This window comes from Rattus rattus, chromosome 5, assembly GCF_011064425.1.
Source record: "Rattus rattus isolate New Zealand chromosome 5, Rrattus_CSIRO_v1, whole genome shotgun sequence".
In the NCBI taxonomy this organism is placed as follows: domain Eukaryota; kingdom Metazoa; phylum Chordata; class Mammalia; order Rodentia; family Muridae; genus Rattus; species Rattus rattus.
In genome coordinates this window covers 126510954-126533402 of record NC_046158.1, presented here as the reverse complement: position 1 = coordinate 126533402, position 22449 = coordinate 126510954, and the positions used below count along the sequence as shown (strand labels likewise).

General features: G+C 40.6%; 1 protein-coding gene across 2 annotated transcripts in view; it reads right to left on the bottom strand.

Moving 5' to 3' along the window:
* The window catches only part of Kiz (kizuna centrosomal protein), a 98970-nt gene that overhangs the window by 32932 nt on the left and 43589 nt on the right, over window positions 1-22449 (bottom strand). The gene's annotated exons all lie outside the window — the stretch shown is intronic.

Below are 22449 nucleotides of genomic sequence, written 5' to 3'. Positions count from 1 at the left end.
AAGATTCTTACATTTTTAAAAGTCTTACAGTCAAGTTAATAGAACAACATTTATCAAGAAAAATCTGGAACCTAACATATTTGAAATTACAAAACGATGTTCAAATCCCCTCCATAGGTTGAGTATGTGTATGTCTCTGTGTATGTGTGTCCATGCGTGTGTACATATGTGTGTGCACGTATGTCTGGTTGTACTCGCTTATGTGTGCACATGTGGAGGCCAGAGGCCATTGGGTATCTTCTGTTACTCTCTACCTTAATTTTTGAGACAGGTCCTCTCAATGAATCTAGAATTTGCTGTCCAGCTAGACTGGCTTTCTGATGAGCCCCAGGACCAACACATCTCTTGATCTGATCCACTGTCTTTGCCAAGCTCTTCATTTTTCAACTTATTTTGTTATATTATTGCTAACAAGCATTCTCAACTTTGCACATAGAAATAGCCAACAAATTTTGTAAAGTCTAGCTACCTAATGCCACTTGTACCGAGTCTCACAAAATGGTCTACACTGTGACCCTGACACAGTATATTTTAAGACTCACGGCATCACTCTAAAGCACAGACATGTACACTAAAAGAATGGTATGGTTGGTTTCCCGCCATACCAGTAGACCTCAGTAAGAGACATCAATCATATCTCCATCTTAATGTCACCTTTTAGTGATATTTTCATTATGAACTACTTATATTGAAAACAAGTAAGGGACCTCTTGGATACTGGGATTATAGACAACATGACTTGTGAGTGTCTCTCACTGTTAATTTGGTTAAGGGTTTAGCAATCTTATCTTTCAACGAACTAATTTTTTGTTTCATTAATTCTTGGTATTGGGGGCTGGGGAGACGACTCAGTGGTTAAGAGCACTGACTGCTCTTCCAGAGGTCCTGAGTTCGAATCCCAGCAACCACATGATGGCTCACAACCATCTGTAATGAGATCTGATGCCCTCTTCTGGTGTGTCTGAAGATAGCTACAGTGTACTTATATATAATAAATAAATCTGAAAAAAAATTCTTGGTATTGCTATTTTGGTTTTCATTTCATCACTTTCTGCTCTGATCTTGATTATTTCTTTTAATCTACTGGTTTGGGGTTTGTTTTATTCTTGTTTTTCTAAGACTTTAAGGTGCATCATTAAATTATGGGGTTCAATCTCCATGAACTTGTGTGTTTCTGTGGCTACTGGTTTCTAATTTATTCTATCGGGATCAAACAGACTACTTGAAATTTTTTTTCTTATTAAGAATTGCTTTGTGTTCACCAATGTCTTCAGTTTCATAAGCTGCTGTATTCTACAGGGTTTGAATGGGAGAATATAAAGAGTGTTGTTAAATCATGTGATCTATGTCATTTAGCAATGCTATTTGCTAAATTTTAAGATTTAAAAAAATTTTTTTAAAATTTTATTATATATGAGTACACTGTAGCTGTCTTCAGACAAACCAGAAGAGGGCATCAGGTCTCATTACAGATGGTTGTGAGCCACCATGTGGTTGCTGGGAATTGAACTCAGGACCTTTGGAAGAGTAGCCAGTGCTCTTAACTGCTGAGCCATCTCTCCAGCTCAAAGACTATTTCTTTAATCAATATGAAATCACCTTATCTCTTCTGACCAATTTTGGCTTGAAGTCTATTTTATCAGATACTCAAACACAGATTACTAAACATGTTTGTTTTCTAATTCCCTGTAATGGCTATTCCTGGTTGTCCACTTGACTACATCTGAAATGAATTGGAGGGCACACCTGTGATCCAGAGCTTGAGGCTGGAAGAAACAAGTTTCTGACCTGGATCTTGGCATGGAGATCTTGAGGTATAGTGGCCACGAAAAGCTTAGGCCCAGGCAGGGTAGTATATGCCTTTAATCTCAGGAGACTGAGGCAAGATCTCTGAGTTCAAGGTCAGCCTGGGGAAGAGCAAGTCCCAGATGCAGGTGTGGTAGTAACACTTTTAATCTGGACCACACCTTCTTTTGGAGGCCTACATAGGGACACTGGAAAAAGGAAGACTCACTCTTTTTCAACTGCTTGCACTTGCCAGCACATCTGTTGGAACCTACTTTTACAAAAGACCAGCTGAAACAACCAGCCTCATGGGACTGGGTAACTATTAGATTCTTGAACTTCCCATCCACAGCTGCCCATTGTTGGGTTAGTTGGACTACAGACTATAAGTCATCACAATAAATTCCCTTAATATATAGAGATATTCCATAAGCTCTGTGACTCTAGAGAACCCTGACTAATAAATTCCCTAAAAGGTATAAAGAAATGCAATCATGTAACCTAAAACAATCACAGCTTCTAGAGGCTAAAAAGCAGGGGGTCTCTCAGCTCCAGGTCAACATGTACCCTTTGAGGAAGCCTTTCTTTAAAGATTTGTAAACAGAGAAATATACAGGACAAAGTAATCTTCAACATTTCATATTGGAAATTAAATGGTATCTGTCTCTATGTGGTCACTCACCTGAGTGCAGACATGACTATCTATAGCAACCTTGCTTTTCTTTTTGTGACTATTTGGATCAGAACACTTCCTGAGCTGTTCTCTGTGTTGTTGGCCCTAAAATCATAGGGTGTATGGGCTGGGCAGAGGGTGCCATAACTAGAGGTGTCTTTCCATCTCTAGGTGTCGGAAAGGTTGTCAGCAAGTCTTCTGGTGACCTTCCTGAGATCCTAGCACTTTTAAGCCTGGGTCTTAAACCCAGGATTGCTTGTCCCTTTTCTAGAGACCTCGTGAGTTTCCCTGTAGTTTGTTGGCTGATGGTTCAGACCAGATTTCCAGTATGTGGAGCACAGTGCAGTTCTAACTTGGAGCCTCTGAGCTTTGTGACTTCAGAAAAGCTAAGCTAACATCAAGTTTTCCTGCAGATTTGTTTCAGGATACCTGGGCCAAGGAGTTTACAACTGTCCTTGAATGGAGTCTTTCCCACGTCTACATAAATACACTAAGTGTGAAAACTTACAAAGTGGTACAAAAAATGAAAGGAATTTTATTTTATAATGCAAAAATTTAAGTTTGACATCATATTTAAGTTTTATATACTTTTCTAATTATAATCCAAACAAATGTATCAGTTTTTCCTTAACTATAACTGACTTATTATACATTGATGATTTGACCAATGTTTTAAGTGCAGACATAGTAATAATTGTCCTGAGTTTTATTTTGAATTTAAGTAGAATAAAACAAAGAAAATTTTGTATTCTTTGCAAATAATATGGATGACTCCATGAGCTTAAGAGAATAATTATATTTGAAAGTAGATACTAAAGGAGAGAATTAGCTGCACCTGGAAAAACTACAGCAAATGAGGATAATTTTACAAAAGGTTTTTATTGAAAAAAAAACCTGGCAAATTTAAATAATTCAATATCCAAATGATGTGAATCATATTAATTCATAATTGCTAAAATAAGAATTTGGCCCTCTACCTAGTAATAGTAATAAGCTTTGTATATGAAGCTCTTGGCATAACCCAAAATTAATCCTTGGCTTAGCTTAAACCAATAATGATGAAAGTAATAGTTTTATCTTTTTCCTTCTTATTATTAATTTGCTTCTTTATGTGAGTAGGAATTCAAAATCTTCACATTTTCTTCTGGAGTATGTTCTAGGGTAGGTGTCCTACTTTATGGGTAAGATTAAAAAGACATTTATGAGTGCTATGTTTTGCCAGGAGCCAGGTAGGGCCACGGTCATACCAACATTCATCTATTCAAAGGCTTTAAGGATTTTATAACCTGCTAAGCCTTTTTGCCTTTCCTGCCTTATAATTCTATAATTCTATGCCATTTGAGTCACTGCCTATTAGACAAGCAGAGTAAATCATTCTCTACAAGTCTGTATCTCTGGAATGGTTCATCAAGCTGGCTTGCTGACTTCTTGGGCCCTGGGAGGATGACAGGAACATTTTATTTAGGGAGGTTCTCTGCTACAACTCCTGGGTACAAGGGGGTGCAGCAAAGTTGTTGCAAAGAAGGCAGAGGAGAGTCTAGTGATTCAAATTTACCAGAAAGAATTTGTATTCCAAAATCTGATTGCTTGTCGATCACAGGACACAAACATTTTCTCCCAGGGCTACAGAGTAAGCCAGAGATCACCAGTGTTTTATAAACAGCTCCTCTGGTGACAACATACACTGGAATAGAGCATAATGTTGACAGCAGACATTTCTGACTTCATCTGTCTTTAAAAAATGATCACAGTAAAGAAAAGTCTTGAAGACTATTAATTTTACAATTTATGTCAGTCATAAAGAATCACATCTTACGGAAGGCTGATGTATGCATACGTGTAGCTTGAAAGCCATATGCAATCAGTTATAATGGAAATCAGTGCCCTATTATGGATGAACGATCCTAGTTTAGTCAATGTAGACCTATCTTATCACCATATTCTCAGGTTTAAGAGTTACATGATACATCATTTATTATAAAGCAAATGCACTTTCCATATCACAACTATGGGTTATGCCAAATCATATATAAAGAGATATAAAAGACAGTGGTAAAAAGCCATAAGATTGGTTAGAGAGCTTTATAACCTGTAATCACCAAACAAATCAACCCACAAAGCTCAGAAAGATGCCTCTCAAGTCAGCTTCTTTCATCACCTTGTGAAGCAGGATTTTAAGACAGAAGGTTTTATTCTGCATGATAAAAAACGTGATAGAAGATGAAAAGTTACTGACCAGGAAGGTCACTTCTGGTCTCCCCCAGTTCAGAGATCATAAATGGAAATGCACAAGTATTGTAAATTGGAGCCACCTAATCCACTGAAGTTTTCTCTGTCAAGATCTCTCCAAAGACAATCATCCTGACTTCTACCTAGCCCACGATGGAATCATGTTTCTAGATTTAAGGTGAATTCTACTCTTAAAAAAATGTACTTCTCTTCCCTGTTTACAGCACATAAAATAGCCTAAGTGGCCCCTGAGAGATAGAGAATACAGCGTTAGATGGAAGCTGAACAGATACAAAACTGTTCTGTTCTTAGCTCATAGCATCCAACTGTGGTGGTCTGAATGAGAATGGTCTCTGGAGACTTACAGATTTGAGTACTTTGTCCCCAGATAATGGAACTATTTGGGAAGGATTAGGAGGTGTGGCCTTATTAGATGAGGTACGTCACTTGGGGCTGGCTTTGCGGTGTTGAAGATTTTCATCATTGCTAGTGTCTGTTTGTAGATTTAGATGTAAACTCTTAACTGCTGCTCCATGATGTACCTGCGGCTATGCTCCCTGCCATGATGACTCCTATTCCTTTGGAGATGAACCCTTCCTAATGTAAGTTGTCTTTGTATTGGTGTGTGACATAACATTTCTACTATTGCTATAGAAAAATAACTAGAAACAGATTTGACACAGCAAGGAGATATATGAATCTTGACTCATGTTGCACCCACTCTTGAAACCAGTAACCCTCTCATTTTCTCTCATCCCAGCTTTACACTTGTTTATGGTTCTTAAACTGAAGGGCTTTAAATAATAAGAGTCATTAAGGCCCAGATGGCTAGCCCTACCCTCAAGAGTTCCCAAGTCACTGCATCTAGGGTAGGACTGAACAATGTGCTTTTTAAAAAGAAGTTCCCAGCTCCTGTTGATGCTGCTGGTCCTGAAACCACATTTTGAGAACCAGTTTTGGACTAAAGGGTCTAAATCTAGAGTGAGCATGGAAATCTGGGAACCCACATGGTGCTCAAACCTGCAGAGGGCCTCCTGATTGGTAACTATGGTGGATAAATCCTGGGTTGCTCACCTGACTGTACATCAGTCAAAGGCTATACCTCCTTCCCGCTACTCACTAAAGTAAATGTTTTTATATTTATGGACAAACCCAATCTAGAAATACTGCTACAAGTGGTGCTGAGCATGTGAGTTCACTAAGAATAAGAAACAAATGCATTTATAGACGAGTACATGAGGCTCTCCATCAAAAGGCTAAACTGATGGCTACAAGCACTGGCAGTGTAGACTAGTTTCACCACCTGTCAACGTTCTGATTTTGAAGCACTGGGGCAAGACGGATGCCTCACCAGAGCAGCCATTTCATGCCAAGTACCTTGTTCCTCTTCACTGCTGTTGCCCTAGCTTCAAGTCTGGGAAGTTGTGAAGGACAGCTGTTTTGCAAGCTTCAAGGTCTTCCTTCAGAATGTCACTGTGATTACAGAGCCTATAAAATAAAACAGGTGCTGCCCGAGATGTTTATTTAAGCACAGACTGCCTGTTTCTAGAGTCTCCGGTGGTTCTTTGTGGTTTATTGAAATATATCTGCAATATAATCTAGACATAAAAAATGCAGCAACTATACGTCTCTCCACAAAGATGTAAAATGAGGCAATTTGAAAAACTTGTTTGTGTATTTGTGACAGTTTTACATGCACTGGAGGAAGTAACTTTTAACTCTTTGATGACTTTAATGAGGTTCAAATCCACAGCTGGGCAATCTCATTCCACATTCCATATAACTGATGGGAATACTGATAATCTTAACTGCAGAAAAGGCTAATGTTATATTGTCAATCATTATGAAGTTAGATCGCCGCAGCCTATAAAATTTATTTAAATTGTCACTGCTAAGAAATCACAATTTCTGGCTGAAGTGTGGGTTACATCTTTGACTTCTAAGTGCAAAGAATGACTATTATTTTCCATTCAGATTCCTCTGCAGTAAAGTTTCTTTAATTTTAGTAAGAGCTGGAAGATAGGAAACGTATTACTCACTGGGAGAATCGATTTGGCCACTACTTTAGATTAGCTCTGTCACTGTACCAAGAAGCCTCCCAGAAGGCTGGGTAATTATTACCTCAAACAATGTCTATTTGGTGGGAAGCTGATTCTGAACTACCATGGGAGAAGATATTAAAGCCAAATCAGTGTTTCTATTTTGAAGGAGCTAATCACGTTGTAAGTTGGGAATATCCAGAACACATATACAGAAAGAAAATGATCATTTATAAAACCACTTATTAAAGCAATATGCTAACCTGCCTGTTGGTAATCAGTAGTATGTTTAGGCATATTGTTGAACTAATGTGATGTGTGTCTGATATCACAAAGATAAAGAGTGCAGACTGGCTACGACAAGGTGAGGAGCATGCAGACTTGTTCACCCCAATTCTGAAGCAGGTCTTTAGAGAAAAGGAAATATATGTGAGCTACTGGATTCAAGCCCATTCTTGACTGTCATCTGTGATACGGGAGATCCAGTTGCAGCCAAGTTCCAAGCTTATAGCCTGCCTGGGTTTCTTGGTCTCTGGCCCAAGTCCTGTGTTGGGTCCTTCACCACTGAGGTCTACTGCTTTATACCTTCCAGACCCCAGGCCAATCTGACTTATTGCCCTAAGAAATAAGAAAACTTCTTATTGCCCAGCCAGAATATGGATCCTGGCTCTTTTTGGAAGGCTTCATCAAGTAGCCACTTCATTCCAGAAGAATACCTGCCCTGAAGAAGAGGGTCCCCAAGAAGTAGCCCAGTTTCAGAGCAGTAAGGAGATTCCAGAGTCAATGGTACCTGAACCGGCAGGTGAACAGACATTTGGAGCTATGAGGTACAATAAAGAACCCTGAAAACAACTGGAAAGAAAGCAATGCCAATTTAGGCTATTCCAAACATATGAATAAGGAATAAGTTTTTTAATCATAGAAAAGAAAAAAGATAGTTTTTTTTTTAATTTCAGTCCTGTAACTGAGGATTACTCAGTAGTGAATATATTAAATTCCCGAGCAAAGGGTACAGAAATAAAGCTCCTCACCCCTACCTTATGACTTCATGTTTCTGGGCATGATATTTTTTGGAAGACTTCAGTCTTGTGTTTTAGTTGCTTATGAAGTATGCTTGACCTGGTGGTTTTATTTTCCATGGGTAAAAGCAGTCTCAAATAGTCATAGTGTTGAGCCCAATCACATGATGTTATTTGTTTAAAGTTTTAAATAATATTTTAAATAAGACAAAATAATCATAAAACATTGTATTTGTTCAGACCGAAAATAAAATTTTAAGGAAGTGTCTTAGTCACTGTTCTACTGTGAAGAGACACCATGAACAATACAACTCTTATAAAGGAAGCTTTCAGAGTCTTAGTCCTGTTGCCTTCTGAATGTGAGATGTCCCCACACGTGGTACTGCTTTTGGGACACAGGCTAGGGGACACAGGCCACTAAAGGGTGGTGTGTGGCTTAAGAGTTAAAAGCTGGCCTTCCTTCTTGTCCTTTCTGCTTCCTGTTCACCATATCATGAGGAGCTCAGCCCCCCGTTCCTGCAACTACCAAATCCACCATGATGGACTGAAAATTGTGAACCCAAATCAGTGTTTCTTCCCTTTAGCTGTCTCTGTGAGAGGGACAAGGCCAGTAAGCAGCACAGTTCTCAACAAGCACAGGGAAAGGTCAGGAGTGGAGAACTAGAGTAGTCTCTGTAATGGCTGTGGGCAGCTGGTTTGCTTTTCTGCACTAAACTACATTCAGTCTCACAGAGACAAAAAGACCAAAGGTCTGTTGAGAAACTTTGTTTGTATGTCCATGTTTTCTGTCTTTGGTTTTAAATGAAAAGATATTTTCTGGACAAAGTCATATAATAGAAGGTCCTTTTAAAGTATAAATTAAAAATGGGTTCTTTTCTGGATGCTCTGCTTTTATTTGGCCTATATGCATGCACAGACATACAAAAGTAAAAAGAGCAAATATTATACCTTATAATTATTTCACTCCTAAAACATAATCTCTCGCCTTTGTGAGGCTGAATGAACAGATCTAGTCATTGTCTTACCAGCTCTAAAAGTTAAAAAACTTAAAAACGAATCTAATTGTAGGTGTTCCTTGGAGTCTGCAAAGGTTCTTTGCCCGACTCAGCTCTCCTGGAATGCTGGAAGACTACTCTCTGAGACTCAATGCAGCAAGACACTGCTGTCTCTTCCAAAGACCCTGAGGCTCTCAGATAGCCTTTCACTTCATGCATTAAACTCCAGAGCAGCCAGGACTAGTACTGCCCCTGCCTCAGCTTACCTGGTGATGAATGAATGTCAACATTTCTCACAGTTCTCTTAGTGCTTAGTAAATAACTCTGTCTACTTTCCTTCTGCCTGGCCTGTGTTACATGGAGAACCTGGAGACTGCAGGATTCTTATAAATTATATTTCCTGTCTATACTATAATATCAACAATCTATGCAATTCTTTTCACCTCAATGATTTCAGAGGGATCTCCTGTGGGCACAATTACATGCTTTGTGAATAAAAGAGTAATTGTTTTATGATGGAGAAATCATGGTATTGGTGATAAAGTCGCCATTAAAATATCCCAAGTTTTCTATTTCCATCCCCACCAAGTACCTTTTATTAAATCTAGCAAAATCATAACCGTTTCTTCCCCTTTATACTCATGACCTAGCTTCCTTTACAGCCCTTCTGTATTCTGAATCACTGCAGGTCGGTGCTGGGCTGCCAAGACTCACAGAGCCACTCACTACTTTGTGATGGTGAGAAGACAATTTCATCTGCTGCCTACAGGCAAGCTAAACAAAGGATAACTTTAAATTAAAACTATATGGTTTGGACAGAAATGATTACTTTTTAAAATTACCAATCCCTCATCAAGTTCTCTTTTTTCGTATGTTTCAGTCCCAAAGAAATCTGATACAATTCACAGCATTTAAAATCCTCTAAAGACCACGGAGGTTCTTAGGTTTAAATACTTGTAGTAGAATGTATTCATACACAAGGGGCCCACCTGCTACAACATATAACTAAGGAGCCAAAGCAAGTCTGAGCCGCTAATCCAATCTGTGTGGCGTACTGTCACCCAAAGCTGTTTAGCACCTTCACTAGTCAGGGAGAGGTCTCCTGACCTCCCACCCACAGGTACACAAATACAACAGGGCCAAGAGGTCTGTAGCGTGCTACCTCCATAAGGATGCAAATTAAGATTTGAACAGTGGAACAATTGGCCAGAGCTAATCCTTTTACAGAGGTGTAAATGGCCATTGAGAATTGAATTCCAGGCTACTGGCTTTTGTTGAGTAGTATCACAGACAAATTTTACTGGAGAGGAGGTTCCTGCCACCAGCTCTGAGGACTACTGATAAAACAGTTAAATGAAGCAATGGAACTTGCTTGTTTTGATATCAAATTTCCTGGCTATAAATCCAAGAATGTAAATAAAACCACAGCAAGAATCAGTGCCCTGGGAAATAAACTGGTTGTGACTATCTCAAGCCCAGCACCCGACGGCTGTAACCGCTGTATGTGAAGCCACTGTGAAGTTTGTGTACCCGGTTTTGTTTGCTACACAAAAAAACGATTGTAGAAAGGACAAACACATACATAGTTAAACAGTATTTTTCTTTTGACGGGCTGTCTTACAAAACCTATGTTTTGGTAGCTACCTCGTCCTTATTGTACAGCCCCCTGGGTGGTCCCTTCCAGGGGGCCACTTGAAGGGAGCACAATGCCCAGAAGGAGAGAAGGAGGGGACAGCAACACAAAGGCCAACAGAGCAGGGCGGTCTGCGGCAGGCTGAAGAGCAGGGGTCAGCAAACATCGCTGCTTCTCTTTACCCAGGAAACAAGGGCTCCTTCTCTTTACCTGGAAGCACTGTGATTAAGCTGACAGCTCGAATTATGGGCTACCTTTTGTAGGGTGCCATCCGGCTGTGCTAAGGTCCCCTTCATTGTTGCTGAAACTGCACAAGTAACACTCTGGCCTTCCCTGCCTTCGGCCTCCCAAAAGACCTCATCATTCTGTTCCACTCCCATCCTCAGAACCAGGCCCCTTCTGTAACACATTTCCCCCCCAAAGTTTCTTAATGAGGAGCTGGAAGGCCTGGGAGAATTTATAATGGATGTTTCCCTCCACCCTTGAGCAGAGATAAGCAGCCTGAACCTGTCACTGTTTCTAGTAGCCAAGAATCATTAGTGACAGCTGTAGATGTCTTTTAAGGAACAGATAAGTGTTTTCAGGCCGTTCTCTTTGATAACTGTGGATTCCACACTTAATATACAGGTTGACAAAACCCCAGTTGCAGATGGTTGCAAGTGAAGATGGGGAAAGCGGATTCTTACTTCCTTGGGTCTCTTTTAAAGCAGCACTGACCGGCAAAGGGGTTTAATTATAAGGGTGTTAGCTGAGCTTTCCACCAGGGAAGAGAAAGGGACGGAATCTCTGGTGCATGCAGAGGCTAATTGTACCTTGCTTTAGAATCTCATGAAAAACAGTGTCCAGGGTAAATGTCTTACAATTATAGAACTTCATACCTTTCCAAAATTCAACATAATTGAACCCTGTATTTTGGAAAAGTCTTAAAAGTACTATAGTCATAATACCTTTAGGCATATACTAGATATTATTTTAAGTGGTTCTGTAAACTCACCAAGAGAAGTGGTTCTCAATCTTTCTAAGGCTGTGACTCTTTAATACAGCTCTTCATGCTACGGTAACGTCCCAACCATAACATTATTTTTGGTGCTACTTTATAATTGTAATTTTACTACTGTGTGATTCATATTATAAACAACTGTTTTCCAGTTTTGTTTTGTTTTTTAACAGGGGCTCCTGTTAGAAAGGTCATTCAACCCTCAAAGGGGTCATGACCCACAGGTTGAAAACTACTGCTCTAGGTCTTTGTGGGAAAAAGACACCTCATATGGTCAAGGTAGAATCTTCTTTGTTGGGGCCTAGTGACTCATACAAAAAGCAAAGCAACCAGCTCCGCTGTTTGGTTACACTCGATGTCTGCACACACACTTGTGTGCACGTGGAAAGGAAGACAGGGAGCAGATGTGAAGGTTATGCTCAGTGGGAAAGGGGGATTGCAGGGAGGCTTGCTGAGGTCTCGGGCAACAGTCACAACTTTTTGTAAAAAGATTTATTTATTTTATATATGTGAGTACACTGTCACTGTCTTCAGACACATCAGAAGAGGGCATCAGATCTCATTACAGATGGTGGTGAGCCACCATGTGGTTAATGGGAATTGGACTCAGGATCCCTGGAAGAGCAGTCAGTGCTCTTAACCGCTGAGCCATCTCTCCAGCCCCATCCACAACTCTTAAAGAAGATGGGCATAGTGGTACATGCCCATAATCCCACCATTTCAGAGACTGAGGTAGGAGGGTGGTGAGTGTAAGGCCAGTCTGGTTATAAGTGACACTATCTCAAACAAAACAAAATGAAGATACAAAACTAAAATCCCACATCCTTGAAATACATCACTTTTCCAGGATAAGTAGGTCTTTATGTAACCAATTAACTCTAAGGAATGAGAATGAGTCCCGCATAGAGCCCCATCTTCTCCTGGGGGCGCGGTGATGAGAGAAGTGAGGCAAGCCCTTCCCAGTGTTCTGATTCTGCCTAGGCCCACCTTTACGGTGCTAAGGAAGTGAGAGCAGCCAGGGAAAGTACCCTCCAAAGGACTCACCACCAGTAACTGTCACGTTTGCCACCTCTGCTGAGTACAGTAGCCGCGAAAGAGGACTGCTGCAAAGACTGTGCGCTGGGCTACTGCTGAACCTTCAAAGGGTCAGTCAGCACTGTGCTAAACTGGAAGCACTGAATCAAATGATTCAAATACTTTGAAAGGCGCCACCAACAAAAAGACGAGATAAGGAACAAGTGGAAAAACCACATCTTCATACATAAAAAGATGGATGGATTGTAAATGGCAGCAGGCCAATGTACCAAGAAAACAACAGAAGCTACTGGCTCTCCTCCGTAGAGTCTGCGAGTCAGATGAACACACTGCTCCTGACTCAGTATTAGAGCTCAGGGAAAGTGAGCACAGCCCAAATGTTTTTCTTTTTTACTGTTTAATTAATGAATTAATTTAAATTTGGACCACTGTTTCCCTCCCTCCTCTCCTCCTATTCCTTCACTCCCTCCTCTCTCCTCTCCCCAATCTATCCCTCCTCTCTTTCTCTTCAGAAAACAGGAGTCCTCCCATGGATATCAATCCACTTTGGCATATCCAGTTGCAGTAGGACTAGGTACATCTTTTCCTATTGAGACTAGACAAGGCAGCCCAGTTAGGGGAGAGAGTCCCCCAAACAAGCAACAGAGTCAGAGACAGCCCCTGCTCTTGCTGTTAGGTGTCCCACATGAAGAACAAACTACACAACTGTTACAGGTATACAAGGGCCTACAGCTCAGTCCCATGCAGGCTTTGTGGTTGGCGGGTCAGTATCTGTGAGCCCTTATAGGCCCAGGTTAGTCAATCAAATGCTTTCATTTTTCAAAATGCTAGATAACAATTTCACATGCAGTCTCAGCATGGGATGATGCTACTGAAACAACTCTAACCAGCACATTCCCAGCTTTCCAGGGAAGAATATCAAGGCTGCACACCCAACATTGGAAGAAAATTCAATTGTCTGGAAAGCAGTGGATTTCAATTACCAAGATGCAGAACACTCAAATTCACTTTTTTCCCCCAAAATATCACTGAATACATGAATTGGGAAAACATGGACTAGCAGGCAGTGTGTGTATGTATGTATGTATGATATATATATTTTACCAAAATCAAACCACTGACACATGTGCCATGATTTCTTTAAAATAAAATATCTATCGGGAGGGAGAGCTAGACCTTCAGAGGGGCAGACACGCCTGGGAAACCAGAGGGGACTAATCTCGGCCCACATTTCTGACTCTAGAGGAAAATACCTAGCGCCATCAGGGTCTCCTGTGCACAGAAACCCAGAAGTAGGGGCAGCCCCTTCTGGTTACTGCCCTCACAGAGAGATGAAACCCAGCCCTGAGGAGCGACTTCAGGCCTGAGACCAGAGATAAGACCAACTTTTCTGCTCCAAGTGACCTGCCTGGTGGTCTCAGGACACAGGCCCACAGGAACAGCCAAAAGCCAGTGGACAGGAACAACTACACGCCTGAAAGCAGAACACTCTGTCCCCATAACTGGCTGAAAGAAAACAGGAAAACAGGTCTACAGCACTCCTGACACACAGGCCTATAGGACAGTCTAACCACTGTCAGAAATAGCAGAACAAAGTAACACCAGAGACAACCTGATGGTGAGAGGCAAGCGCAGGAACCCAAGCAACAGAAACCAAGACTACATGGCATCATCAGAGCACAATTCTCCCACCAAAGCAAACACTGAATATCCAAACACCCCAGAAAAGCAAGATCTAGTTTCAAAATCATATTTGATCATGATGTTGGAGGACTTCAAGAAAGACATGAAGAACTCCCTTAGAGAAACACAGGAAAACAAAAGTAAACAAGTAGAAGTACTTAGAGAGAAAACATAAAAATCCCTGAAAGAATTACAGGAAAACACAATCAAACAGGTAAAGGAATTGAAAATGGAAATAGAAATGATAAAGAAAGCACAAAGGGAGACAACCTGGATATAGAAAACCAAGGGAAGGACAAGGAACTGTAAATACAAGCATCACCAACAGAATACAAGAGATAGAAGAGGGAATCTCAGAAGCAGAAGATTCCATAGAAATCATTGACACAACTGCCAAAGATAATGTAAAATGGAAAAAGCTACTGGCCCATGACATACAGGAAATTCAGGACACAATGAGAAGATCAAACCTAAGGATAATAGGTATAGAAGAGAGTGAAGACTCCCAACTCAAAGGACCACTAAATATCTTCAACAAAATTGTAGAAGAAAACTTCCCTAACCTAAAGAAAGAGATGCCCATAAACATACAAGAAGCCTACAGACCTCCAAATAGATTGGACCAGAAAAGAAACTCCTCCCATCACATGGTAGTCAAAACACCAAATGCACAAAACAAAGAAAGAATATTAAAAGCAGTAAGGGAAAAAGTTCAAGTAACATATGAAGGCAGACCTATCAGAATTACATCAGACTTCTCACCAGAGACTATGAAAGCCAGAAGATCCTGGACAGATGTCATACAGACCCTAAGAGAACACAAATGCCAGTCCAGGTTACTGTATCCAGCAAAACTCCCAATTAACATAGATGGAGAAACCAAGATAGTCCATGACAAAACCAAATTTACACCAAATATCTTTCTACAAATTCAGCCCTACAAAGGATAATAAATGGTAAAGCCCAACACAAGGAAGCAAGCTCCTCCCTAGAAAAAGCAAGAAACTAATCGTCTTGGCAACAAAACAAAAAGAAGACAAGCACACAAACATAATCTCACCTCCAAATACAAAGATAAGAGGAAGCAACAATCATTATGCCTTAATATCTCTTAATATCAATGGACTCAATTCCCCAGTAAAAAAAGACACAGATTAACAAACTGGATATGTAATGAGGACCCAGCATTTTGCTGCTTATAGGAAACACATCTCAGAGACAAAGACAGACACTACCTCAGAGTAAAAGGCTGGAAAACAAATTTCCAAGCAAATGGTCTGAAGAAGCAAGCTGGAATAGCCATTCTAATATCGAATAAAATCGATTTTCAACCAAAAGTCATCAAAAAAGATAAGGAAGGACACTTCATATTCATTGAAGGAAAAATCCACCAAGATGAACTCTCAATCCTAAATATCTATGCTCCAAATACAAGGACACCTATATACATAAAAGAAATCTTACTAAAGCTCAAAGCACACATTGCACCTCACACAATAATAGATTTCAACACCCCACTCTCATCAATGGACAGATCATAGAAACAGAAATTAAAAAGAGACATAGACAGACTAATAGAAGTTATGAACCAAATGGACTTAACAGATATTTATAGAACATTCTATCCTAAAACAAAAGGATATACCTTCTTCTCACCACTTCATGGGCTCAATCAGCCCTGGAACTATGGTTCTACTGTCTTAGCCTGGATTACAGGGACCTTGATTACAGGCCTGTGCCACCAGGCTTAGTTCTAGGAAGATTCTTGACATGTGACTGTAGTGGCTTTATAGTAAGAATGAGCAAGGCGAGTTTAAGGCTGGCCTAAATGACTCAGTGTAAGAGCAGGCTCTAGGTTCAATCCAGTACCAAAAGCAAAATAAAATTCCCTGAGTAGAGTTCTCTCTTCATATCACAGTCTTCACTTCGAGCTCCTTTGTCTGACTCAAGGGGGAGGCCTGGAGAGGAACCACTCCTACATTTATTTGCAAATGGATACCTTCTTCCTATGGTCCCAAAGAATGGAGGAAAGAGCTTTCCTGTGTCCTCGTCTCTTAAGAGCACTTAGATCTATGGTGAGGACCCTACTCTTATGACCTCATCTAATCCCAATTACTTCTCAAAGGCCTCACCTCCACATATCATCACATGAGAGATTCCAGCCACAATAAAACTGCTATAGCCATTTTGCTCATGGCCTCAGGATGAGGCCAATAAAAAACGACTAGACAGAGAAATGGAAGTACCTGAATTTCTGTGGACAAAAGTGAATAAACAATGTAGGGACATTACATGTCTGGCATAACAAATGTGCCTGTTCTTTAAGACATTCTGACACAGTACTACTGTTACGTGACTCCAATAGTGTCCTGACACATTGTAGTTAAGAGCTGAATGTACAAGCTTAGAAAGCTAACTGGATAAAGACCTCTTATAGAGGCTTGTCAGCAATTCAGATTATTTTTGTTTAAAACACATTTAAGAAGTATGTTAAGGGTTGGAGAGATGGATCAGTGGTTAAGAGCACTGACTGCTCTTCCAGAGGTCCTGAGTTCAATTCCCAGCAACCACATGGTGGCTCACAACATCTGTAATGGGATCCGATGCCCTCTTCTGGTGTGTCTGGAACAGCTACAGTGTACTCATAAATTAATAAACCTGAAAAAGAGAAAAGGAAGAAAATGACAAATCTACAACTTGCCTCTGCCCTGTCAAGTCTTCTCTTGATCTGTTTTGTTTTGTTTTGTTTTGTTTTTTTAATGTGAGCCAGAGCTGGAGAGATAGCTTAGTGTTTATGAGCTGGTTGTTCTTACAAAAGACCTAGGCTCTATTCCCAGTACCCACATGGTGGCTCATATTTGTTTTTAACTGTAGTCCCAGGGAATATGATGCTCTCTTCTGACCTCCTTGGGCACTACACATATGTGGTACACAGGCATACATGCAGGCAAAATGTCCATACATATAAAATTTTAAAATTAAACAAAAATTGTGTTTTAATTTTAATGAACTAACAGCAGCATCCTTGTCCTTGGTTGTCTTGGCCATCATGATGTAGGAGGACTGGGTGAGTGCTCATATGATGGGGCTGGAAAGATGAGGAGGAGCAGTGCTGCTCCTGAAGACATCCCTGTGGGCTGTAGTGGTGCTTGGCCCTGGCACATGAGCTGAAGTAGCCAGCATTTCCTTAGATAAGAGTCATACTGGCTGTCTCAATGCCTTTGCTGACATAACAGCCCTTCCCTGCAATTCAGAATGGACAACCTCTTTCTTTCTTTTTTTTCTCCATCTTTATTAACTTGGGTATTTCTTATTTACATTTCAATTGTTATTCCCTTTCCAGGTTTCCGGGCCAACATCCCCCAACCCCTCCCCATCTTCCCCCCATTACCACCCTCCCCCCAACAATCACGTTCACTGGGGCTTCAGTCTTGGCAGGACCAGGGGCTTCCCCTTCCACTGGTGATCTTACTAGGCTATTCATTGCTACCTATGAGGTCCAGGGTCAGTCCATGTATAGTCTTTGAGTAGTGGCTTAGTCCCTGGAAACTCTGGTTGGTGGGCATTGTTGTTCATATGGGGTCTCAAGCACCTTCAAGCTTTTTTAGTCCTTTCTCTGATTCCTTCAACAGGGGCTCCCATTCTCAGTTCAGTGGTTTGCTGCTGGCATTCGCCTATGTATTTGCCGTATTCTGGCTGTGTCTCTCAGGAGAGATCTACATCCGGCTCCTGTCGGCCTGCACTTCTTTGCTTCATCCATCTTGTCTAATTGGGTGGCTGTATATGTATGGGCCACATGTGGGGCAGGCTCTGAATGGGTGTTCCTTCAGTCTCTGTTCTAAACTTTGCCTCCCTATTCCCTCCCAAGGGTATTCTTGTTCCCCTTTTAAAGAAGGAGAGAAACATTTGCATTTCGGTCATCCTTCTTGAATTTCATTTATTCTAGGCATCTAGGGTAATTCAAGCATTTGGGCTAATAGCCACTTATCAATGAGTGCATACCATGTGTGTTTTTCTGTGAGTGGGTTACCTCACTCAGGATGCTATTCTCCAGTTCCATCCATTTGCCTATGAATTTCACAAAGTGATTGTTTTTGATAGCTGGGTAGTATTCCATTGTGTAGATGTACTACATTTTCTGTATCCATTCCTCTGTTGAAGGGCATCTGGGTTCTTTCCAGCTTCTGGCTATTATAAATAAGGCTGCTATGAACATAGTGGAGCATTGTGTCTTTGTTATATGTTGGGGTGTCTTTTGGGTATATGACCAAGAGAGGTATAGCTGGGTCCTCAGGTAGTTCAATGTCCAATTTTCTGAGGAACCTCCAGACTGATTTCCAGAATGGTTGTACCAGTCTGCAATCCTACCAACAATGGAGGAGTGTCCCTCTTTCTCCATATCCTCGCCAGCATCTGCTGTCACCTGAGTTTTTGATCTTAGCCACTCTCACTGGTGTGAGGTGAAATCTCAGGGTTGTTTTGATTTGCATTTCCCTTATGACTAAAGATGTTGAACATTTCTTTAGGTGTTGCTCAGCCATTCGGCATTCCTCAGCTGTGAATTCTTTATTTAGCTCTGAACCCCATTTTTTAATAGGGTTATTTGTCTCCCTGCGGTCTAACTTCGTGAGTTCTTTGTATATTTTGGATATAAGCCCTCTATCTGTTGTAGGATTGGTAAAGATCTTTTCCCAATCTGTTGGTTGCCATTTTGTCCTAACAACAGTGTCCTTTGCCTTACAGAAGCTTTGCAGTTTTATGAGATCCCGTTTGTTGATTCTTCATCTTAAAGCATAAGCCATTGGTGTTTTGTTCAGGAAATTTTCTCCAGTGCCCATGTGTTTGAGATTCTTTCCCACTTTTTCTTCTATTAGTTTGAGAATATCTGGTTTGATGTGGAGGTCCTTGATCTACTTGGACTTAAGCTTTGTACAGGGTGATAAGCATGGATCGATCTGCATTCTTCTACATGTTGACCTCCAGTTGAACCAGCACCATTTGCTGAAAATGCTATCTTTTTTCCATTGGATGGTTTTGTCTCCTTTGTCAAAAATCAAGTGACCATAGGTATGTGTGGGTTCATTTCTGGGTCTTCAATTCTATTCTACTGGTCTATCTGTCTGTCTCTGTACCAATACCATGCAGTTTTTAATCACTATTGCTCTGTAATACTGCTTGAGTTCAGGGATAGTGATTCCCCCGGAAGTCTTTTTATTGTTGAGGATAGTTTTAGCTATCCTGGGTTTTTTGTTATTCCAGATAAATTTGAAAATTGTTCTGTCTAACTCTATGAGGAATTGGGTTGGAATTTTGATGGGGATTGCATTGAATCTGTAGATCGCTTTTGGTAAAATGGCCATTTTTACTATATTAATCCTGCCAATCCATGAGCATGGGAGATCTTTCCATCTTCTGAGATCTTCTTCGATTTCTTTCTTCAGAGGCTTGAAGTTCTTGTCATACAGATCTTTCACTTGCTTGGGGACAACCTCGTTCAATAGACAAACTAACCTATCACGGTCTATGATACCAGAAAACAACTCAAACTTAGTAGTAAAAACAACCAATTACTTTTTATGAAGCTTATGGTTTCTGTGGACCAGGGATTTGGAAATGGGTAGGGCACAGTATAGGTTGGACCTATCCCTTGCTCAACAATGTATGATGCCCAGATTCGACATCTCAAAGTGACTTTAAATGTAAGAATAAGAAGTATCTGTACCTTCTTACACTTTTATCTATGGTCTAAGCAGGGATGACATTATCTCTGTTGAGATAATGACTGGACTTATCCAATCTTTCTCTGACAATTACTTGTTAAATTTCTTGAAAACCTGCCCATGTTCTGTTCTCTCCTACCTTATTTGGGTCTGAAACAAACAGGATCTGACTCACAGTGTCTTCTCTCTAATTGTTCCACTCAGTATAAACTTCTCTTAGACTCAAATTTATTTTGGAAAAAGTCTACTTTTGCTATAGCTCTAAGAGGATCTGGCCTAACTGTTAGTTCCCAGTCAGATAGAGATAGAAATCAGCTTTGTTCTCTCACTAATCTCTGGTCTTTGTTCACGTCAAGCCTTCTCTCTTCCTTTTCTCTCTATTCCCTTCCAACATACTGGCATGGAGTAGAACCACAGTAATGTCTTTTTCATAAAAATCTCTGAGAGGCTAGAGAGATAGTTCAGGAGTTAACATTTACTGATCTTGTAGAGGACCTAGTTTGGTTCCCAGCATTCATATCATCCATACCTCCAGTTTCAAGGGATCTTACAACTTGTTCTGGCCCTCCACAGGCCCTACACACACAGTACATTTACATACTCAGAGGCACACATGTAATACACACATATACACCCACATACATACATACATACACACACAAGCTGACAAATTACTAGTAAATTAAGAAAAAGAGATGTTTAGTATGATATGTCAATTACCTTGATATTATCATAACATTACATATTCAAATTTCATGTTGTACCCATTAAAATTATTTACAATTATTCACCAACTAAAAATAAAAGAATTGAAAATCAGATGGTGGTATATCCCTGTAAACCCAGTACTCAGGAGGCTAAGAAAGGAAAATGTGGAAGTTCAACTCTAGTCTGTGATATACAGTGAGATCCTCTCTACACTCATGAACAGAAGGTATTATTAACACTTTAGATGTTAACTTTATTAAAATATTTTAAATAAAACAATGATACCACATTGAAAACAGTCTCAAGAAAAATTAGTAATAAAGAAGGGGGTGTGACAACCCAACAAGATCAAATTGTGAAAGCCATAAAGTCTTGCTAGATGTATCCAGTGAGGAGACTGTATCAGTACTCACAGTTTCCCACTAAAAAGTGAGCTCAGGGTCTGATGCCTCACCGGTAGTTTTTGCAAAATATTTTAACATCACTCCTTCTCAAACTCTTATAAAATGGAAAGTTAGAAATTCATTTTACTAAGCCAGCATTACCCTGATGCCAAAGCCAGACAAAGATACAACAAAAAAGAAAAGTGCAAACTGATATTCCTAATGCAAAACTATCAAGAGTCGGGTGTGGCGTTGCAGGTCATTAATGCCAGCACTCAGGAAGCAGAGAGAGAGGCAAGTGAATCTTACGACTTCAAGGCAAGCCTGGTCTACTAAGGAGTTCCAAGCTAGCCTAGACTATATTGAGAAACTTTATCTCAATACATCAAAAACAAAAACAAACACAATACCCCAAAACTAAAGCAAACCAAAACCTCCTCCCAACTGTCAAGCACACCGTCAATAACACATCAGAAAGATCATACACCAGTATTCAGTGGAATTTATGCAAGGATTAACCAACATACAAAAATCAAGCAATGGGGTGAGGAAGCTGGGGGCAATGAATGACTCAATGAGTAAATTGTGTGACAAGCCTGAGGACCTGGGTCCCCAGCACCCAGGTAATAAAGAGCTGGGTGTGATGCCATGCACCTGCAATCGCAGTGCTGGGGGAGCAGAGAACACCATTCTGCCACTGCCACCCTAGGCCAAGATATCAGTGTCTCTTCCTGGACCACAGGGCTCCCTGCTTGTTCCCTTTTCTTCAGTTACTTTCTAATACAGTGGTCTGTGTTTGATTTGGTCTAATGCTACATGTATTATATTAATTTAGTCCCCCAAATTGCACGAGAATTGAGAATTAGCACATGAGACACTGAGGGACCCTGCCCTCGGGTGGTTTTGATTGGTAAATAAAGTTGCTGGTCCAGTGGCCAATGGCTGGGCAGGGAGACAGAGGTGGGACTTTAGAATTCCCAGGTAATGGACTGAGGAAGGAATGGGGAGAGAAAGAGAGTCTCCATACTGGGAAAGGAATAGAGGCTGTGTCTGAGAGATGCCAAACAGAGAATATGGCAACCACATAGGTGCTAGGAAACAGCCTGAGAGGGCTGCAGGTCTGGATCTGGGTAGCTAAGATGGAATATAGGTTTTAGTTAAGTAATAACTCAGAAATATCGGAGGGGAGAGTGTTAGCCACATGAAGTTTGGAAGTGATCCAGCCTTGAGCTCTTTAAAACATCTCTCTTTTCTCTCTCTCTCTCTCTCTCTCTCTCTCTCTCTCTCTCTCTCTCTCTCTTTCTCTGTGTCTCTATCTGTCTGTCTATCTGTCTGTCTATCTGTGTCTTTCATTCGGGAACACAGAACACTGGGGCAGGTAACGAGGACAGCGGGACGATTTGCGTAGTTATTTGGGTTCTGCAACAGTGGTCCTTTATTTTCACTGAAGTACAATCCAAAATTTTTCACATCTCCAAAAAGACCACGATGGTGCTGTCTCCTGCTCTTGTTCTTCCTTCCCTTTCTCAGATATATTTGGAAAGAGAAAT